Source organism: Lasioglossum baleicum, chromosome 9, assembly GCF_051020765.1.
Source record: "Lasioglossum baleicum chromosome 9, iyLasBale1, whole genome shotgun sequence".
NCBI classification, from domain to species: domain Eukaryota; kingdom Metazoa; phylum Arthropoda; class Insecta; order Hymenoptera; family Halictidae; genus Lasioglossum; species Lasioglossum baleicum.
Genome location: NC_134937.1, coordinates 11,275,664 through 11,289,166, shown reverse-complemented (window position 1 = coordinate 11,289,166; position 13,503 = coordinate 11,275,664).

Below are 13,503 nucleotides of genomic sequence, written 5' to 3'. Positions count from 1 at the left end.
TTACGATCGATCGGACACCAACGGAGCTGGGATTGTTTCGATTTTCGAGGTGTCCCTGAGTTATTGCTTGCTATATCCCGTCGCGTCGCGTCGGTCCGACGTCGACGAGATTTTTATCCGGCAGCCAGAGGCTTTCATAGCCGATAAACATATTGGCCCGCGGCTCCCATCCCTGTCTCGTCGAATACATCCACTTCGAGAACACCATATTATCGAACGACATCCTCTGCAAAACCGTACTCGAGCATCGATCCCGTGCGGAGCGCCGCAGCCGTCCCAAATCGGGATCTCGATGCTCGGGATCGGTAAAAGCAAACTTTGGAAGAAGTTTGACAGCGCCACAGCTGTCCTAAAACGGAATTTGACGGGCCACAGTCAATGTTGGTAAATTTCAAGGTTTAGAAGAAGTAAAAGTCTCCACAGCGCCACTGAAAGTCTCAATCAATTTTTTTTTTAATTTAGAAAATGTCTTTTGACACGTTCGGTGGAGATAGTGTTCACAATGGCGTCACAGTTCGAAAGAAAAATTTCCTGGTAAAGTGATGTTCTTGCGAAGAGGAATTATTTCTCACGACAAAGAAGTAAAAGTCTCCACAGCCGTTGCAAGTCCCGATAAATTTTTATTCAAATTTTAGAAAGTGTCTTTTGACACCTTCGGTGGAGATAGTGTTAACAATGGCGTCACAGTTCGAAAGAAAAATTTCCTGGTAAAGTGATGTTCTTGCGAAGAGGAATTATTTCTCACGGCAAAGAAGTAAAAGTCTCCACAGACGTTACAAGTCCTGATAAATTTTTATTCAAATTATAGAAAGTGTTTTTTGACATCTTCGGTCGAAGTAGTGTTTAAAATTTACTCTGACGAATTTGCTCGCGAAGTGACGTTCTCGTGAAGAGGAACCGAGGAATTATTTCTCGCGGCAATTAAACGGATCAGACTCGGCAAAGTCAGACTCCGGGGACGCAACCTATAAAATACCGTCGTTAGCATCCGGTTAGGCTTAATAGCAGTTAAGTAATACCCCAGCCCCACCTTGCATCGTTGCGCTCTCCTCGCCGTCAATTCATACCGGTGTGTAACAAGGACACGGTAATAAGAAAACCGCGCAAGCATGCACAAGATGTCTCTGCCAGCCTGTAGAAGCCCTAGCTTCCTGAATAATTTCCGGCAGCTTTGATGCCTACAGCGCACCGCCACGGTATAACGCGTTAAGCTTGAAAGCTGCGGAACAGATCAAAGGTGCATCGAGGACATCCGCAACGCTCCAGACAGGTTAATAAATCTATAACCATCCGATACTGAAAAGGCTCTCTCCCATCCGGCACGCACCAGTCGTCGAGCAACTTCTTCAAAGGAGAGGAGCGATTCTCAGAAATCAGTTCATCGAAAATGTCCCCGGACCATTTCACTCTGAAATTTTTCACCAACGTCGAACAATTTCGGAGAGTGATCTATTGAGGAATTTTAGAAAGCATTTTACCGAGGCGTTTAAGGAAACATTTTATTGAGCAATTTTAAGGAGCTTTTTATGCAGATATTTCAGAAAGCATTTTGTTAGGACGTTCAAGAAGACTATTTATTTGACAGGAATTTTAAGATCCCATTTTATTAGGATATTTCACAAAAACGATTCCATTGAGAAATCTCAGAAAGCACAAAACATGAATTAATTGGGACTGCAATGAATCTAAACAAATTCCATAAGTATTAAAATTACTAGACAGTGTACAGTGCTCGAGAGTGACCTCGGGTTATCGCCGACCCAGGTGTCAAAAGGTCAAGTTGAAACCAAGAGGGACAGCTCACGATCGTAATAGGGTATTAAGGGCGCGGAAGGGATCGTTTGGGTGTCAGGGATAATTAATACACGACGCGAAGAGGGGATCGTGAAATTCCGTAGGAAAACTCGGCCCGTGAAATCCTAGGCGACAATGCGCCCGAGACGAGCGGAACGGAACGGGCGCGGGTGCGGAATAGAACGGAACGTAAGCAGCAGTTTCGCGACGAACCTCTCTCCACGCTGACAGTTTGAAACCATCGTATCGCCCACGGGGACTCGGTAATTTCACCGGCAACTTTGTTCCCCGTGAACCTTGCCGGAAACATCCGGCGGAATCTCGCGCCCGGGTAATGCAACCGGCAGCGCAAGTGGCTGCAATTCGAACGATAATAATTCCTTCTACGTTATACCTTCTCGACGAGGCGAACACTGCTGTGTGCCACCGTGAAATTGCCTTTCGCCCGGAATACCTATCGATATTTGCCTCGCCTAATCATTTTACGGAAACTTGATATACCGGGCCATTCCACCGATAATTTCATATTCACGATTCACGGAACGACATTAACTTGGGAATTTGAGAAACCATAAATATACAATTCCTCCGAAACCTTCCTAAATATGTGGAAGCAAGTTTTACATGGTCATGGGATTTTAAATTTAATTTACCGAAAATCGATACCACCCTCGAAAAGTCTGCTATCTTTCGCAAATTATACGAATGGGATAAAGGCCGAATTTAGGGTCGTTTTTGTTACAGATCCCCAAAGTTTTGCAATTTTGATTTCCGGGGTTCAGGATTCAGGCCAGATTGACACGAAATCTGCAAGGAATTCCAGTTTTTATCCGGAGCTGGTTCTTGTCCCAGCAGTTCCCAAGTCGGAATAGAATAGTTGGGGGTATAGTGAGCGAAAGTTCCTCAGGTTCGGGGCAAGCCATCACACATTTGCACGCGATGTTTCGCATAGTTGTCGGTCGGAAAGTTTAACGAAGGCAGCTGCGCGACGCATTAAACTACTCGAAGGGGAACGGAGAGACACCGTCGCGACATAGCGGAAGCCTTCGGTGGGGGGGGGGGGGGGAGGAGAAGCTTGGGGCAGAAATCAAAGCTAAGCTCTAAACGAGTTTCTGACGACAGGATAAACGAGCGGAACGCGTAAACCAGCCGCGGGCCAATACGGGATCGGATTCAGCAGAGATTTACATTCGCATGGAAGACGACGACGTATCGCCAGCACTGTCTCATCGTTTTTCTGATAGGCGGCCCCGGCAATCTATCAGAGGCAGCGAATGTAACCGATACCGGTTCTCTCTCTCCTCTCTGCCTCTTTCTGTGACTGATCTGAAATAAGATCTCGGCCCGGTGCAGTCGGAGCCGCGAGTCGACGCGACGCATCCGTCCAATCGAAAGACGGGCAACCGATCTATCCCCGAAATTGATGGCGACCGCGGAGATTGCCACCCTGTGTACTGTACAGCAACTGCGCTTGAGGATATGCCAGTCCCTTGGCGAGCATCCAACCGTAAGCTCACGTGAAAGTTTTTGGGCGCTAAGTTAAAAATTAAGCACTGGAGGGAGGACACTTCTTTGACTCTGAAGTGCAGATGCTGAAGTATACCGTTGTAACTTCGCGGGAAAAAATCGTATGATGGTCCACCTCAGATCTTCGGAAATACGAGATCATGTCAAAAAGAATAGCGAAAAGATTTTTCTTTAGTCTGTACAATTTTTTGAATTTGCAAGATTTGATGGGGGATCTTTGCATCTTTGATCTGCTGTAGCTTTGTTTAAAAAAGTCGTACAACAACCTAGCTTAGTTCATTACGAAGAGGAGATTTTCTTCTACAAGAATATGTTAAGAAGAATCGCGAAACAAATTGGTTCGATTTTTCCTCCTTTAAAATTGTTTGGAAACCGGATTTGAGAACTTGATAAAAATATTGTGGGACACTACGTAAGGGTTTAAGTGAACAGAGGTTGGGAAGGGTATCGAACAGTCGGTTTTTGAGCGGAACCGTGGTTTCATCCAGGCTAGCCACACTCTCTCGTGAGGGGCCGGTGTTCAGTAGGTTGCCGGGTCGAATCTCGCCGCAAACTAGGGTCCAGGCGCGAGGAAACGGAGGGTCGGCTCTTCGGAGGACCGTATCGCATTATTCATTCACCGTTTCTGCCGTGCGAGTTCCTTCCTGAGGCAATTTCGTCTATTTATAAAGGACAACAGGTACGCTCGATCCCACTGCACCCGCACGGTGCATCTATCTTCGACATCGATCGCCTTGCTTACCCCTATTTCGCCCCGAAATGACGACGCGTTGAACAGGGAACAGATTTCACATTCAATTCGACCAAGAAAACTTGACAACTTCATTTCTCAATTTCACCGAAACAATGATTCTTCAAGATTTCAGCAAAAATCTTCTGAATCTTGATGAGAAAGTGGACAGAAAGAAATTCGCAAGTATGGTTCCAGATCGCGGAGCAAGCCGGAAAAATATAAATGATAATGAGACTGCAGACTTTACGGTATTCGCGACAGGAACGAATCGTAGCGTATCACAATGCTCAAAGATAAGAAAAGCCCATCAAATGAGCAAATGGAAAGCATGAGGAACAGAAGAATATGAAGTCGCAGCGACAGATAATTATATGAAGGCACACAAAGAAAGTCGAACAGGATTAAGCTGAAGAAAGAAGAAGGAAAACGTTGTAACGAGACTTCGAGAGGTCGGCTGATACCATAAAGAAGCGAGTCGCAGGAAATGAGTCCCCCCGGTGGTAGCCGAGATTTTGCATGTCGATGGGAAGAAGCGAAGATCCGCCAATCATTACGACGTCAAACTGCCTCGCGCAGAGACAACTTTGACATAGTTACCGCGACGGTAGCGTGGCAATATCCTCTTGCCGATGCACTCTCTCCCTCTCTATCTTTCTCTCGTTTCGACGTCAAAGTCCATAACGGAAACGCCCTCTTGTTCGTTCCTCCTTCCCGCCGACCTTCTGGCCCTTTATTGGCAAACATTTCACGGAAAGCTCTCCGCAGGCAAGGAGCCGTCTCGTTCGACCTGTTTCCTTCGAATTTAATCAATCATCGTTACCCCTGGACCGGCCGATTCAATGCATCGGCTTCGGGGAAGTGTCGATCGGAACTGCGATCTTTTCTTTTCATTTTTTTTCTCTCCCCTCTACCACTCTCTCTCGCTCGGCCCACTATTCTCCCGCTCGATTTTTATCCAAGTTCCAGAGTACTTTCTCTCTAGAGGAGTTTTTCAAGTCAAGTGAAACTTATTACTCGTCTGATTTATCTCCCCGCCTGTCGAGCGACGAGTTAACTCGTCGATCCGCTCCACTTCGTCCGAGAACGATTTTTCATCTTCCGCGAGATCCGCTGCGCTCAAATTTTCCTTTATGATGCGTTTCGATGCATCAAGCTCCCATTAATATCAACTGGCTGGCACTTCGTGGTCTTTGCAGACGCTAGGCAATTATTTTTAATCGCTATACTACGGTGCTTGCCAATTGTTGTTCGTTCTACCTTTCAATACTGTGTCTAGGGTTTTCTACTGTCTGCATTCGAGTTTCAATGTTTTGTTGCACCTCTCTTCGCAGTGAAATGCTATTCTAGTGGTAAACATACAGGTGCACGCTTATGCTCGCATTTGATCTGACTTTTTTAAGCCATTATAATTATGCATACGTAAAAAGCACGTCCATGGCGCGTGCTTATCACAAATAGAATAATCAACATAATTTTTGCGGCGTCGCGCAGTGGGCTGTTAAATTGCTAAATTTTGTAGCTATTTTCCAATCAAGTACTGCGGGGGGGGGGGGATTATAATCAATATTTTAAAGTTATTCGTCTATTTTATTACCATGCTTATATTAGCTTGCCGAGTTGTCGTTGTTGTTGTTGTTGTTGTTGTATGCGTCAAACCTTGTAATCGAATTTTAAACCACTTCCCGATGAGCTAGAGACTTGAAACTTTAGACATAACTCAGAACTGGATGGCAATGCAATATGAAAAAACAAATTTTTAAAAAAACTGTGCGTATTTATATTCACCAGTGTCTAAAAAAATTATTTTCTCCGTGTTACTGCATTTTAATATAAGCGTGGTTTTTAAAAAGTTTTTTTATATATTTTTTTATTTAAATCACTACATAATTATACTTATCACAAATAGAATTATCAACAAAATTTTTGCGGCGTCGTGATTCGGCGCGCTGGAGGCCGACACCGTTCGATTCTAATTATCCCATCGCTCGTTCATTACGCGGATAATTATGCCCGAAGATCACCTCGCGTCGCGGCGTATTGTGTCCTCGGGTAAAAAAGAAGAAGAGAGAAGGGAATCTGTTTCAGGTTCGCCGCCATTAGATGCCGGTGCGCTTGCTTGGTTGCTCGCATGCTCTCGCCAGTCTTTAATTAAAAGTTTCGTCGCCTGTGTCGCCGCATCTGAACCCGCTAATTAAGCCGCCGGCTCGCCGGCCACATTACAATGAATTAATTGTACCGTTGTAAATAACGCGCGATGCGAATCCAATTAAATAAATCGCGCCTCTTTCGCCGCGGTGTGTCTAAGCTGCTCCGCTTTTGAGCGCCGCGTGACGTAAATCTCATTACCGGCGCTCGACAATTTCCGCTGCTTTATCGTGCTAATAAATATCCAATTAGCTATACCATCCGCAGTAAAATTATCTCTCTCTCTCTCTTTCTCTCTCCATTTTCGATGATATTACCAACAGTGCGCACTTTCGTTGTCAACGCACGAAACAAATATTAATTGAAGACTGGCGAGATCGATTCGATCTAATTGGTTCGTTACCGGGCTACCTTCTAATAAGAATTCCTCTTTTTTCGGGGCTCCGGGTTCCCCGAGGTCGACACGTTCAACGCTATCGTTAGCGTTGTTGTTGGCGATGATTAGACTGCGGATCCTTATGCAAAATAAAAATTGTCTGTATCCATTGCAGGTTCTATGAACCAAGTAGAAAATTTCTCTCTTCAGGGGTTCTGTTACGTCGTGAGAGCTGTTCATTGATCAATTTTATGTGATTTTGAGGTGAATTGATAAATTGATTTAATCTGGAAACAAATTAAAAATTTCCAGAATATTAGTATAATTGATACAGATCTACAAAATGTATTTATAAATGTCCGATTACAACTTTTCCAAAATTTATTCTTCATTTCATGAGGTAAACTAATTGTTCTAACTTCTCGAAAACAAATCGTCACAAGATGAAAAAGTGATCTGCCTTTTAGAAATGGCCGAATATTTTACTGCAAGTATACAGGGTGTCTCAGCTGAAGGAGGCCAAATATCTCCTATATTTTTAATGGCATAATTTAAATGGCATCGAAGGAAGAATATCATAGAAGAACAATATCTTTAGTCCGGTCATTTTTCCATAGTTTTTTCAAGGTCATCGTTATTTTTTTATCGGGAAAACTTATTTTTTTTATATCATCATATAGCGGCTGATAAAATTCATTTGAATATGCTTGAGTCATTAAGAGATGGAATAAACGAAAGTAAGTTTTTCCGATAAAAAATAACGATGACCTCGAATAAACTATGAAAAAATAACCGGACAAATTAAAATTGTTCTTCCATGATATTCCTCGTTCGATACCATTTAAATTATGCCATAAATACTTTTTTGGTGCCATTAAAAATGAAGGAGATATGTTTAGGTGGCTTTCTTCAGCTGAGACACCCTGTATAAAGTAAATGTATATAAGAGTCAACAAATCTTCGTTCGAAAGGCAGTTCGCGTGCAGGATCGGAACGGCTCGCTAAAGCGATTGTCAAACGAATTAAGAAGGGGTCCTTTCGCCGGCTCTGCGCAAAGTGGACGACAGCTTTGCCGTTGGGGCACGTCGTCCTGGCAAAAGGAACGTGCGTCGTCCTCGGCAGTGAAGTCACATTCCTCGTTAAACCCCTCGGCTGTTCCTCCACCGAATAAAACGCGCGTTCGGGGAAAAGTGTGTGTACAAAAGCCCGTCGCGAGGAGTACGTGACCCTCGAGAAAGCTCGATCGGTTCTCGCCGTTCGTTCGCATCCTCGAATCAGAATCGAGGCCGCCAACCAAACCAGGCGCGCCTGAAAAGTCTGAAAAGTGATCAGACCAACGAAAATGTTTGTCTGTCATCGGAAGCAACTCCTGAAGAGTCACAGGGCCAGCCGACGAGTCACTTATAATTTTTGTTCAGTTTTTGAATTAATGTCAGGTGGAGTGGGGTAAGTCCGTCTACGGGGCAAGTCCATTAATTGATTATTTTTATTATAATATGAACGAAATTTCTCTAGCTTGTATTTATTAATGTAGTATAAGTTAGTATGAAGTATTCTACATAAATGTCGCCCAAGAATAATGGTGTTTTCCTCGCTTAAATCAACCAATGCCAAACAGTACGTGCGAGGTACACGTACAACTTTGAGGTTACCCTGAACGGGTGCAATAGGTTACAAGTTATTAATATATTCTGTGTCGTTATTTTAGGTAAATACAACAAATATCGATGTAGGTTTACATTAAACAGACCGTTTTTATTGTATTTTTTTTAATTTATTGAGAAAAACACTAAGATGCTCTTGCCCCGTAAATATTACTACACGGGGCAAGTGCGCACTATCACGGCGGGGTAAGTGCGTACTGTATGGGTAACTATAAAACTAAACAATATATTTACAGACAGATTTTATGCATTTATGTTAAAACTGACGAGTTGTAAATATCTTAATTTACAATTATCGAGGCTTAATACAATGCATTTATTCCTTGGAACATGAATCACGATAAAATGGCTACATAAATCTTTAAAACAGGAGGTGGATTAGAAAAATGAAGGTTTCAAGGGATCGGGTGTACGTGGTCCCGAAGGGTTAAACAGTATACGGAAGCAGAGCTTTGTGAGGAGGCGAAAACTTAGGGTTTCCATGAAAGGCTCGGCCCCGCGCAAATTGAAACACGCGGTCGCCTTTCATAGAGAAGTTGAACGAGAAAGAGATAAAAGGGGAAGAAAGAGAGAGAGAGAGAGGACTATCGTGAAATGGCTGCGGACTGCGGAGAAAAACCGGTGTTTCACAGTCGACTGAGAATTCTGATTGTTGGCCGGACGACAAAGAAAGAAACAAAGGAGCGCGAGCACGGCTGCAGCGGAGCCTCGATATCGATGAAATACCGCTGGGAGGGCATTCGATATTCAAAAGGACTAACGCAGTGCGCCTCGCCCGACGTTTTCTCCACGGGAAACAGAGGAGGAGGATTGGGAACCGTGGCGGACGATATTCTGCAGCCTAACAGGCCAACGGGTGGATCTAGCTAAGAATCGTTATATTAAATAAAGAACCTAAACAATTTAAACAATATCTGCTCACTGTAATACAGGTATAAGTGACCATAATTTCGATTTTTATCCCGGAGCAGAGCCTCCCCATGGCGTCGCTCGAATTGAAAACGAAATTGTCCGCTTGAACTTGGAGCGCGCTATGAAAAATTAAAAATGAAGAGGTGGAGAGAGAGAGAAAGGGAGGAAGAGAGAGAACGCGCGTAGAGCTAGCTTTTTTACCACGGCCGAGTATTTAAAGTTACGAGCAACGTCACCGGACCCGTTTCACCGGCGGGTTAACATCATATTACAAACTGGTCTCTACTTGGCTACTTTGTTTTATACTCTGTAAACGTGCACGGACGATATGAAACTCTCCGCGGCGCTTTTACGGGTGTACGCGTGTATCAGAGTTTCGTTTACGCTCGGAATCAGAATTTTAGAGCCTCGTTCCCGGAATTATTAAGCCTGGCTCTGGGGTTTCGAATATTGCAACAGGCATCCTTCCCCGTTCTGTCTCGGATAAGAACTTTGAACCAAACCGAGATAAGAAATTCATTACAAGAACGATATAGATGTGAATTTTCTCCTTTCGTAGTTCTACTAAGTTATAAACAATGCGTAGATACACATTGGAGTCCCAAAAATGTACTTCCTTAAAAGAGGTGATTCCTGAGGTGATTTGAAGTAACTTTTTCCTTTGCGGAAATTTTCTCCACAGCTTGGTTAAGGAGTTATTAGCAAAAAACCGTGGACCAATCGGAGCGCAGTCCGCTGACGGAGGCGGGCCCTTCGACGGGTCCCGCTGAGAGCGCCGTTGGCATTGGCCAAGCCGGAATCAGTCTATAGTAGCCGCGCTCTGGTTGGTCCGTGTTTTTCGTTGATAACTCGTTAACGAAGCCACGGAGAACATTCTCGTAAAGGAAAAAGTTACTTCGTATGACGTCAGGAATCATCTGCTTGAAGGAGGTACAACAATTTTGGGACACGCTGTACAGTTAGAATAGCTCGGAGCTGGGACTATTTTTGGTCGAGTTAGCCATCGATTTGACGAGTAATTACGGAAGGTGTCTGTCTGGTTCCTCGTCGGCCAGACTAGCCCGCGGGGTTGGCCAATAAAGATTTTTCAATAGAAGCGTCTCGATGTCTCGCGGCATTTGATTTTCCTGGGACGAGTTCTCTCTCACTTCAAGAGGTAAAGAGAGAGAGAGGGGGGGGGTTGCTGTCACCTCGAGGGATTTTCGGAGGTTTCGGCGCTTCTCAGAGGAAGAGAACGTCTCTCAGTTCTTTCTCGGTGTCCTTCATCCTGTAATTCTGACGGTGCGACACCGGGACCCGGGGGGGTCCAGCCGCCAATATCGACCGAGAACCGGGTAAATACAGCCTCCTGGCAACGACCCGGTGCATTACACCCGCTGCACCCGCCCCTGCGCCAGACCGAGAAACAAACACGATCGCGTCGACGGTGTCGCGAACCGCCTCGCAGACCGCGATGGATCCTCAGACCGCAACTGGCCTCTTTGTCAAGGTTTACTGGCCTGAGGAATTCGCAGAGTGGACACCCCTCGCTGTGTCTGGGAATGCGGGAACCTGTTAATGAAGATCGCTGACACTTTCATGGCCCCGCGTTTTACGACGCTTGGGCTCCGGAGTTTATTCGAACGGACTTGTTACACCCTGCAACGACTGCTTTTTAACGCGGCGATTGTTTCCCTTGTCTACAGAGATCGCGAACCAATAGGAAAATTTTCATGAATGCGGAAGCTTGGCCCTGTCGAGTCAGACTTCTGATGACTGTGCCTATTTCTTTATTATTTCTTGTTTCGAGATATTTAAAGGAAAAGGATATTGAGGTGTTGATCTAAGAAAAACCCTTCTCCGTTCTGCATGCCCCCCAGTGGAGGGGGTAGGCAATTTTCTTAGACCAAGACTTCACTGTAATTAATTGCGTTCAAATTAAAATTCGATCAATTCAGTTCCTCGTGAATTCCAGATCGAAAGAAATAATTTTTGCGGGAAAAAAGTGCGGGCGAATATCGGAAGCTCCGGAGCAAATAGCGGATAGTTTGAGGCTCAAGTCCGAAGGTTCCGCGGCGATGAATTGTGGTGGAAACAGGGTGTACCGGTGTGCTATTCAACCGCGAATCGAGGAGGGTGCAGCGAATATATAAGGAGGCCCGCCTTTCAGATTTCCCGTTCGAAGCTTTTCGCGGCCGCTTTCGCACGGCCCGAGAACTGTGCAATGCCGGAGCCCCGAGCCGAGTCGAGACCAGAAAACTGGAGCACGAATTTTTTTCTAAATGTTACACACGCTTAGCACGTTGCACCTGTTTCCCCCCCGTTGCATAGAGGCTACGCGCGCGCGGCTCGTAAAAAATGTTGCCTCCGGTTGCCCGGGAAACTTTTTCAAAGAATTAACGTTCTGTTAAGCTAATTATACATTACGTTTGCCGCGGAGTGCGCGTCGTTTTTCTGTACGATTGAACCGACCGTACAAACGATTTTTTCGCAACGAATACATTTTCTGTGTACGACAGAATTGAGAATTCAAACGGCTCTCCGAAAAAAACGTGGTTCCGTTTGAAATTATTAGAGCTGCGATGAAAATTATGTGAAAGAGACAGGTCCTGTCGAAAACAATTCTTTTTTGTGGATCAAAAATAGTGAAAAAACTAAACGAGTCTGAAAAGAGACTTTTCAGTTTTCACCTCTTTTTAAAATGAGTAGAGCAAAATAGGAGTCTTGGAATTCGATACAGACAATTTTTATTTTGCATAAAAATCCGCTTTCGGGACAACCTAGTACAACTCTAAAATAAATTGCTCGCTAAAAATGTGAGGGGACCAGGAATATTAAAACACGAACATGGAAAATCATATTCCTCGATCATGGTGGTGGTAATGTTGGGAGGAGAGGACACGTCGAACGCGATACGTCGCCGTTAATTAAAACGAGACGACACCGCCATAATTATTGGCGGCGATCGACGGAGTGGCGCAAGTCGCGGCCAGCTTAATGAGATAAATCACTACTCGGCTTGCCGCGTCCACTCGAAAAATTCATTAGGGACGGATAGAACCGACGGAGCCTCATCTCTCTCTTTCTCTCTTTCTGCCAGGGGCGTTAATTAAGGTGACGAGACGCGGCAATAATTATCGCATCCGCCGATAAAGCTAATCGGACTCCGCGGCGCACCGCACTGGAAAAAAGTGGTCGCCGGCTGCCAATTAGAACGAAAGCGAACGCCGCGCAGGATCAACGAAGATAAATTGATCCTCGCGAGACGGTCGATCCACCTGCGAGGAAATTCGCGAACCAATTGATCCAGGCGTTTTGCAAGAAATCGTTCTTTCTGGACGATTGGAGCAATTTAAATATACATAAATGTAGAAGCTAGTATACAGCATCCAGTTTAATATCCACTGTATCGTCTAAAATTAGAGTACATATGAAAAATAATTTTTGAGATCATGTATTGCTTAGATGTTGAGATACAAATAAAATAAAATGACACAATGCATTTGAATATCGCGATTGTCGCGCGAAGCAAATTTCCGGCCGGAAGTTCATTTATTTTTCCGAATTTTATGGCGAGGGGTAGTCTCCGGGATGAGAGGGCCATAAATCTCGAAAGCGAATAAATCGCAAGAAAAGAGGCGAAATCTCGCACGTGCACCGTGTCAGCATAATTTATACAATTTAGACACATCGTGAGAGAAAGAGAGAGAGAGCAGAGTCAGCAGGTGTGCTCGACGGTTCTCCGAGCGGAAGTAGCGGCCTTGACCGATCATGCTACTGCTCGTTCTCTCTCCCTCTCTCTTTCTCTATCTCCTTCTACAATGTTGCCGAGGGGCGACGCGTCTTTCCGCGTTCGCAGCTCCAAGGAGTTCTAGGGCAGACCTGTCCAAGTCAGACTTTGGAAACTCACCAGCCTGTTCGCACTCTGTTTGCGTTGCCTGTGTGTTGAAACTTTGGCTAATGCGGCGCTCAGCCCTCGCGCGAATATGTGTGGCCGTTGCGAAATCTGTTGACACTTCCGTCCTACGGCAGTGACGTTTACGAGACGGGGAAATTAGTATCACCGAAATCCCCTGAACGACGTCTGTCCCTTCGAAAATGTTCGTTTACGTAATAATCTCAAAAGAAATTATTTATAATACCATTTCTGACAATGAGCACTTCGATCACGTTTGAAATTAACGTTGGCATTGCACAATTTAGATTGAAAAATTTCTAAATTTCTTAACATCTGAATCTAGAATTTTTACCTTAACCTAAATTGTTTGAACTTCTCGAACCGGAATGTTTACTTTTGTAAACAATACAGAATTTATATGGCGCCGTCTTTCCCAGGAATGAAGGACGACATATTTCCAATATGTCGGTCCCGA